The 8183-nt window shown below is 22.5% G+C and overlaps 1 pseudogene; it reads left to right on the top strand.

The window, feature by feature from the left end:
* Positions 1-6665: 6665 nt before the first annotated feature.
* On the top strand, positions 6666-7343 carry LOC140672710 (cytochrome c oxidase subunit 1-like; annotated as a pseudogene).
* Positions 7344-8183: the final 840 nt, after the last annotated feature.

Genomic DNA, 8183 nt, shown 5'->3' with positions numbered 1-8183 from the left:
GCCCTGGACTGTAGGGCGAGTTACCGGTGGGAGGGGTCAAGGGGATCCACTCAAGAGAGGCCCCTGTGCCTCCGTTACGCTCGCGGCCTGCGGTTCTACCTTCATGCAGGGGTCACCAGCCAGGCCCGGGGACACGCATGCCGGAGATAGTCCGCCCCTCCTCAAGGCGGTCTTCTTTGGGGAGACATTTTGGGGCGTCCTCAGCCTGAGAGAATGCCACTCCCCGCTGTCGGAATCTGAATCCCTGTCAGATTCAATGCGGTTCCGTCCTCTCAGGTTCCTGCCCCCCTTCTCCTTTTCACTTTTTGTGATGCTTCCCTCTTCGATCAGGCGAGTACTGAGCTGGTTCGTCAGCACTTTTACCTGATCGGCGAGTTCCGCCATCTGCTTTTTGAGCTCGCTCGTCTCCTTTTCTTTCTCGGCTTTGAGGAGCTCCAATTGGTGCCGAAGTTCCTCCGCTTAAGCGTTGCTCGGCGAGGACGATACAGTTCTGTCGTGAAGGACTGCTGTGGCAGCCATGATGGACGCCACAGCCTTCTTCATCTCCCCTTCCAGTGGGCCCTTGATGTTCTTGGAGACCTGCAGACTCTTGAAAATGGTCACGCAGTTTGCTATGGTATCCGACACCACAGCCGGTGTCGGAGAGTGGAGGAACATCTCCCTCGCCACCCTCTGGTTGTCCCGGCATCTCTCCCAGGCCTGTCCATCGGGCATTGAGGCACCCAAGGCCCAATCCGTATCCACTCTCTCTCTGGCCTCTTTCCTCGCTCTGGCCCTTGCCTCCCTTTTCTCCCTTGTCCCTTCACCCGTGATGATGGGCCTTTCTCTGCCTCTCTTGACGGAGCTGACGTCCGACTGCTCGTCCTCCGAGCCAGCATAGTACGACCCAGCGTGCGATGCTGCTTCGTACTCGTCAGGATCACCCGCCACGCTACTGGCGCGTGATCCCGCTGGGAACGCCAAGTCCTCGTCACTAGGAGCAGGAGTTATACCTGTATCGGTATGTTTCCTCCTTTTCCCGCTCGCTCGGCAGCTGTGGCATATATGCCTCGCGTTGTGAAGGCATTTGCTCGTTTTTTTGGCCATTGGAAATTGGAGGTATTTCCTTTCCAACGCCTCCCTCGCTGCCGTACCATCCTGAATGGCCGTGATGGTAGGTTTGCCACCGGATGTCGATGGCCCTGGGTACGAAGGCATAACCTTCCTCTCTGAGCCCACGGGTATTTCGGGGAATACCCGCCAATAGATAAAAAAATAATTATTAATAAAATAGAATAATTTAAATAATAAAAATTAGTAGCAAACGGATATAATAATCATATAGATAATATAGTTACAAATCTCATTAAAGGAGTCAAATAAAATAATCGATAATTAGATTTATAAACATAAAATAATTCTTTATTTAATAATTTAATAGCATCGCTGAAAGGTTGCAAAATACCAACTAACCCGACCTTATTAGGACCTTTACGTATTTGTACATATCCTAAAAATTTCCGCTCTAATAAAGTTAAAAAAGCAATCCCTAACAATAAAATTAATAATAAAATTAATAAATTTAATAAATTTATAACTAAATAATAATAAATATTTTTAATTATTACTTATATAAATTATTTTTATATATTTATAAATTCTAAATTTATTACACTATTCTGCCAAAGTAATCTACAATTTTTATAAAATTAATATTATTCTTTAATTTAAAAAAAATTTCAAATAAAAAATCCTTTCGTACAAATTTATTTACACTTTAATTATAGATAAAATCCGATCTGGCTTACGCCGATCTAAACTCAAATCATGTAAAATTTTAATAGTCGAACAGACTAAATAATTAAATTTTTCCATCTAATTTTTATTTTAATTCAACATCGAGGTCTTAATCATTTTTTATAATATGATCTTAAAAAAAATATTACGCTGTTATCCCTAAGGTAATTAATTTTTCAATAATTTTTTTTAAAACTTATTCATATTTTCATAAATATATGATTATCTATTAAATAAAATTAAAAAAGTTTAAAAAATTTTTTAATCGTCCCAACTAAATATAATTTTATACTAAATTTAAAAACTAATGTATTTTAATAAAAATTATATTAAATTCTATAGGGTCTTATCGTCCCATAATATTATTTGAACATTTTTATTCAAAATTTAAATTTTTATTATTTAATTTAAAAAGCTTAATCTCATCCATTCCTTCATTCCAGCCTCCAATTAAAAGACAAATGATTATGCTACGTTAGCACAGTCAAATTACTGCGGCTATTTAATACACATCATTGAGCAGAACAAATCTTTAATTATTTTCTAAAAACCATGTTTTTATTAAACAGGTGGACTTAATTTTATTTAAATATATTAAATAAATTTATTTTGCCTAATTCTTTAATTAAATATAAATTATTAATTATTATCAAATTTTTAAAAATAAATTTTATAAATAATACTAATTTTATCATTATTAATTTTTAATTTAAATTAATAAAAATATCTTTTTAATTTATTAAATTTATTTTAATTTTAAAATTATAATTAAACTATGCTAAAATAAATAAATTATTAAATTTTTTCAAAAAATTTTAAATTTTAAAACCATTTTTATAAAATTTTTATAAATAATATTAATAAATTTTTTAAATTTTAAAATTAATTTATAGATTATCCCATAAATTTTTAATATAAATCAATATATTTATTGTAAATAAAAATTATTTTAAACTTTAATAAAAATTTACATATTTAAATTTATATCTAAATTAAATTTATATAAAAAAAAATTAAATATCAAAAAAATTGATTAAAATATCTTCTCTAAATAAATATTAAAAATAATTTTTTCATATTAAATTTTATTTATTTATTTAACTCTTTTTCTTTCGAGAAATTTATTTATCAATAATTTTTTTTAATAAACTCTGATACAAAAGGTACATTCAACTAAAATTACTTTAAAAAATTTTTTTATTTTCATTTACATTACATTATCATTAAAATTAAAATAATTATTTTAAAATTTTTTACTAAAACTTTTTTTTTTTTTTAATATAATTTTATTTAATAATTTATAATATTTTTTCTTATATTTATTTATTATTAATAATTTATTTATTAATTATAATAAAATTTTAATAATTTTTAATTAATCTTTTCAATGTAAATGAAAAATTTTTATTTAAACTAAAATTTTTTTTTATTCTAAATACATTTTCCAATATATTTACTTTGTTACGACTTTTTCCATAAATTTTTATTAATGAAAATGACGGGCAATTTGTACATATTTTAATTAAAATTCAATTTAAATATTTTTTTAACTTTATAATTAAATTCAATATTTATAAAACTTTAAAAATTTATTTCAATTAATTAAATTAAATGTAACTCATTTAAATCTTAACTATTCTACATTTTGATTTGAATTATAATTATAATTAATTTTTAATTATTAATCTTTTAATATAATTTTTCAACAACAATATATAAAAATTAAATTAAGTAATTCTATTGTGGATTATCAAATTAATCAACAAGTTCCTCTAAATCATAAAATACCGCCAAATTTTTTATTTTTAATGATTAACATTTAATATTTAATTATATTTTATTTTCATTTAAATAATAGGGTATCTAATCCTAATTTATTATATAAATTTTTTTAATTTTATTATTAATTTAAATAAAATTATTTAACTTTTAATATCTATTCATATTTCACCATAAAAAAATAAATTAGTTAAATATATTTATTTATTTATATATTTTATATTTATATATAATTATTTAAATTTATTTTTATTTAAAGTATAAACCGCAATTGCTGGCACTTTATTTATTAATAATAAATTATAATTTTCTATTATAAATTTTTATTTAATTAATTATTATAAATACTAATTTATATATTATTAAATTATTTAAATTTTATATAATTTTTTAAAATTTTATTTATACTTTAAATTATAAAATAAATTTAAAAAAAAATTAATTTTTAATTATATTTATTAATTATTAAAAACAAATTATAAAAATAATTTAAATTTAAATTTAATATGAATATAAAATTTAATTTATAATATACATAAAAAAAAATTAAATAATATTCCCCCCCCCCTTTTTTATATTATTATCATTATTATTAATTATTAATAATTATTTAAATATATTAAAATATTTTATTAATAAATAATTTTTTTTTTCTATATTTTAGGTTTTTAATATTTTAAATTAAAATAATGATTAATAAGTTTTAATTAATTAATATTAAATAATTAATGTTAATTAAATATTTTAAATATATATAATTAATTATATATTTATAAAAATAATTAAAATATTTTATTAACATTAAATAATAATTATTAAATAATATTAATGTATATATAAATAAAAACTTAAATTTTTAATTTTTTTTACTTTCTATAAAATACTCTCCTTAAATTTATATAAATAAGATTTTTAATTATTATTAATTATTTTATTTATAGATAAGTTTTTTAATTTTAATTTTAATAATATATTTTTTTTTTATAAATACATATAATTAAAATAGTCAATTATTAAATTTAAATAAAATTACTCTCTCCCTCTGAATTTTATTTTAACTAATTATACTTTTTTAATTCTATAATAACTAATTATTTTTAAAAAATCAATTTTTATAATAATTTTATTTATAATATTTTATTATTTAATTTATTAATTAATCTTTATAACTACTTTAATTTTAATAAATTCTTTTATTATTTTTACTAATACAAATTTAATTTAAATTATTTATTTAAATTTACTTATAACCTTTTTTTAAATTAAATTTACTTATCATATTTAATTTTAACTAATGATTAATAGTCAATTTTCAAAAATATTATACTAATTTATATTTATTTAATTAAAGTAAGTAAGCTAATTCTCTAAGCTTTTAGGTTCATACCCTAAATATAGAAATTTTATCTTTCTCTTATTTAATTAATTATTTTTGCTATTTAAATTTTATTAATAACTAAAAATTTATTTAATGATATGCCTGATAAAAGGATTATTTTGATAGAATAAATCATACATAATTTATATATGTTTTCATTTAAATTAATTTTTTTATATTTAATAGATTTAAACTATCTCAAAAAATTTCAAAAATTTTTATGCTTTATAATACATTAAAATATAATATTAATATTCAATATTTATTCAAAGTTTAATACAACTAAAAAATTAATTTTATTTATATGCATCATAATTTATTCATAAAATTTTTTTTATTGTCTTATTTAATTTATTTTTCTTTTATTTCTTTATTTTTATACGATTTATTAATAATTTGATTTATTATGGAAATTAATAATTTTTTATTCATTTGTTTTTTATCAATTAAATTAAAAAATAAAAAAATTATTTTTTTATATTATCTCATTCAAGCTTTAGCTTCCTTAATAATAATGTTAACTTTAATTATTAATAATTTTATATATATACAAATAAATTTTATTATAATCAATTTTTTTATCTCTATTATAATTAAATTAGGGATCCCCCCATTTCATTCATGAATCCCTTCTGTTGCTATTTTTTTAGATTGATATTCATTATTTATTTTTTTAACAATTCAAAAAATTATTCCTTTATACATAATTTCACTTATTAACCCTCCAATTTTTTTACTATATTTTATAATTTTAACATCTGCATTTATCTCCGCCTTTAAAATAATTAATTCAATAAATTTTAAAATTTTATTAAGATTTTCTTCAATTAACCAAATGTTTTTTTCAATTAACCGGATGAATATTAATTTTAATTTATTTTAAAACCCTAATCTGATTTTCATATTTAATATTCTATACACTTATCCCATTAATTATTATTATAATTTTTATATATTTTAAAATTTCATTTAGATTTTCTTTAAGTAATAACTTTCCTTCAATTAATTTTAATTTAATTTGTTTGTTATTAATTTTTAATTTAGCCAGAATTCCCCCACTAACGTTTTTTATTTTTAAATGAACTATAGTCTATATTTTTTTATTAAATTCAAATTTTTACTTTATTTTTATTTTAATGATTTTAAATTCTTTCATTTTAATTTATGTTTATATTAATTTAATAAATCTAATAATATATTTTTATTCAATTAAAATTAAGCTTTTTAATAAACCAATATACATATATAAATTTTCTTACTCATATAGATTATTTATTTTTTTCATTTTAAGCTTAATCTTTTCATTAATTATAATTTCAATTTAGTTTGTATACAATTTTTTAAAATTAGATATATAATTTTCACCCCACTTAATCAATAAATTTTAAATATTAAGATTTTAAGTTAAATTTATAAACTTTAAACCTTCAAAGTTTACACAATAAAATTTTTAAAAATTTTTAAATTTTAAAAATTCTAATATTTTAATTTTTTATTAAAAATTTCTTTAAATTTGCAATTTAATATTCTTATTAGTTAAACTATAAAATATATAAAAAATTTTTATTTTTATAACACATTTAATGTAATATCAGAAAATTAAAATTTTCTTAAATAAATTTACAATTTATTACTTAAATCAGACATGATATCTATTATTATCTCACTTAAACTTAGTAAATAATTTTATTATCAATAAAAATATACTATGAATAAGTGACTTTATTCAACTAATCACAAAGATATTGGCATTCTATATTTTTTATTTGCAATTTGGGCTGGGATAATCGGATCTTCTATAAGAATAATTATTCGTTTAAAATTAGGATCATCTAATGCACTAATTAATAATGATCAAATTTATAATTCAATAGTTACTAGACACGCATTTATTATAATTTTCTTTATAGTTATGCCATTTATAATTGGGGGATTTGGAAATTTTCTTGTCCCTCTAATACTTGGTTCACCTGATATAGCCTACCCTCGAATAAATAATATAAGTTTTTGACTTCTACCCCCCTCACTCTCTCTACTTTTATTAAGTAATTTTATTAATGATGGAACTGGGACTGGATGAACAATTTATCCCCCTTTAGCCTCTAATACATTTCACAATGGTCCTTCAGTAGATTTAACAATTTTTTCTCTTCATATTGCCGGAATATCTTCTATTCTAGGGGCTATTAATTTTATTTCTACAATCTTAAATATACATCATAAAAATCTCGCAATTGATAAAATACCCCTTCTAGTTTGATCAATTCTCATTACAGCAATTCTCTTACTTTTATCCCTCCCAATTTTAGCCGGAGCAATCACAATACTTTTAACAGACCGAAATTTAAATACATCATTTTTTGATCCGTCAGGAGGGGGTGATCCTATTCTTTATCAACATTTATTTTGATTCTTTAGTCACCCCGAAGTTTATATTCTTATTCTCCCAGGATTTGGGCTAATTTCCCATATTATCATAAATGAGAGAAGAAAAAAAGAAACTTTTGGTGCCTTAGGAATAATCTATGCTCTTATAGCAATTGGATTTTTAAGCTTTATTGTTTGGGCTCATCATATATTTACTATTGGGCTAGATGTTGATACCCGAGCCTATTTCACTTCAGCAACAATAATTATTGCAATTCCAACAGGAATTAAAATCTTCAGTTGAATTACAACACTTCATGGTACAAAAATTAATTATAATTCCTCTCTTTGATGGGCTATAGGATTTATTTTTTTATTCACAATGGGGGGATTAACTGGAATTATACTATCCAATTCCTCAATTGATATTATTCTTCATGATACATATTATGTTGTTGCCTACTTTCATTATGTTCTTTCTATAGGAGCTGTATTTGCCATTATTGCAAGATTTATTCATTGATTCCCTCTTATTACAGGATATTCTTTAAATAATTACTTTTTAAATATTCAATTTATCTCAATATTTGTTGGTGTAAATTTAACATTCTTCCCACAACATTTTTTAGGGGTGAGAGGCATACCTCGACGATACTCAGATTATCCAGACACCTACCTCTCATGAAATATTATTTCTTCAATTGGTTCATTAATTTCTATCATCAGATTAATTTTTTTAATATATTTAATTTGAGAATCCCTATCATCTAAACGTCTTGTCTTAAATATATTCTATCTTAATCCTTCATTAGAATGACTAAGAAAATTACCACCTGTTAATCACAGATATAATGAAATTCCTTCAATTTAATTAAAAATTATC

This window comes from Anoplolepis gracilipes, chromosome 13, assembly GCF_047496725.1.
Source record: "Anoplolepis gracilipes chromosome 13, ASM4749672v1, whole genome shotgun sequence".
Classification (NCBI taxonomy): Eukaryota; Metazoa; Arthropoda; class Insecta; order Hymenoptera; family Formicidae; genus Anoplolepis; species Anoplolepis gracilipes.
This window is presented reverse-complemented; position numbering and strand designations above follow the sequence as displayed.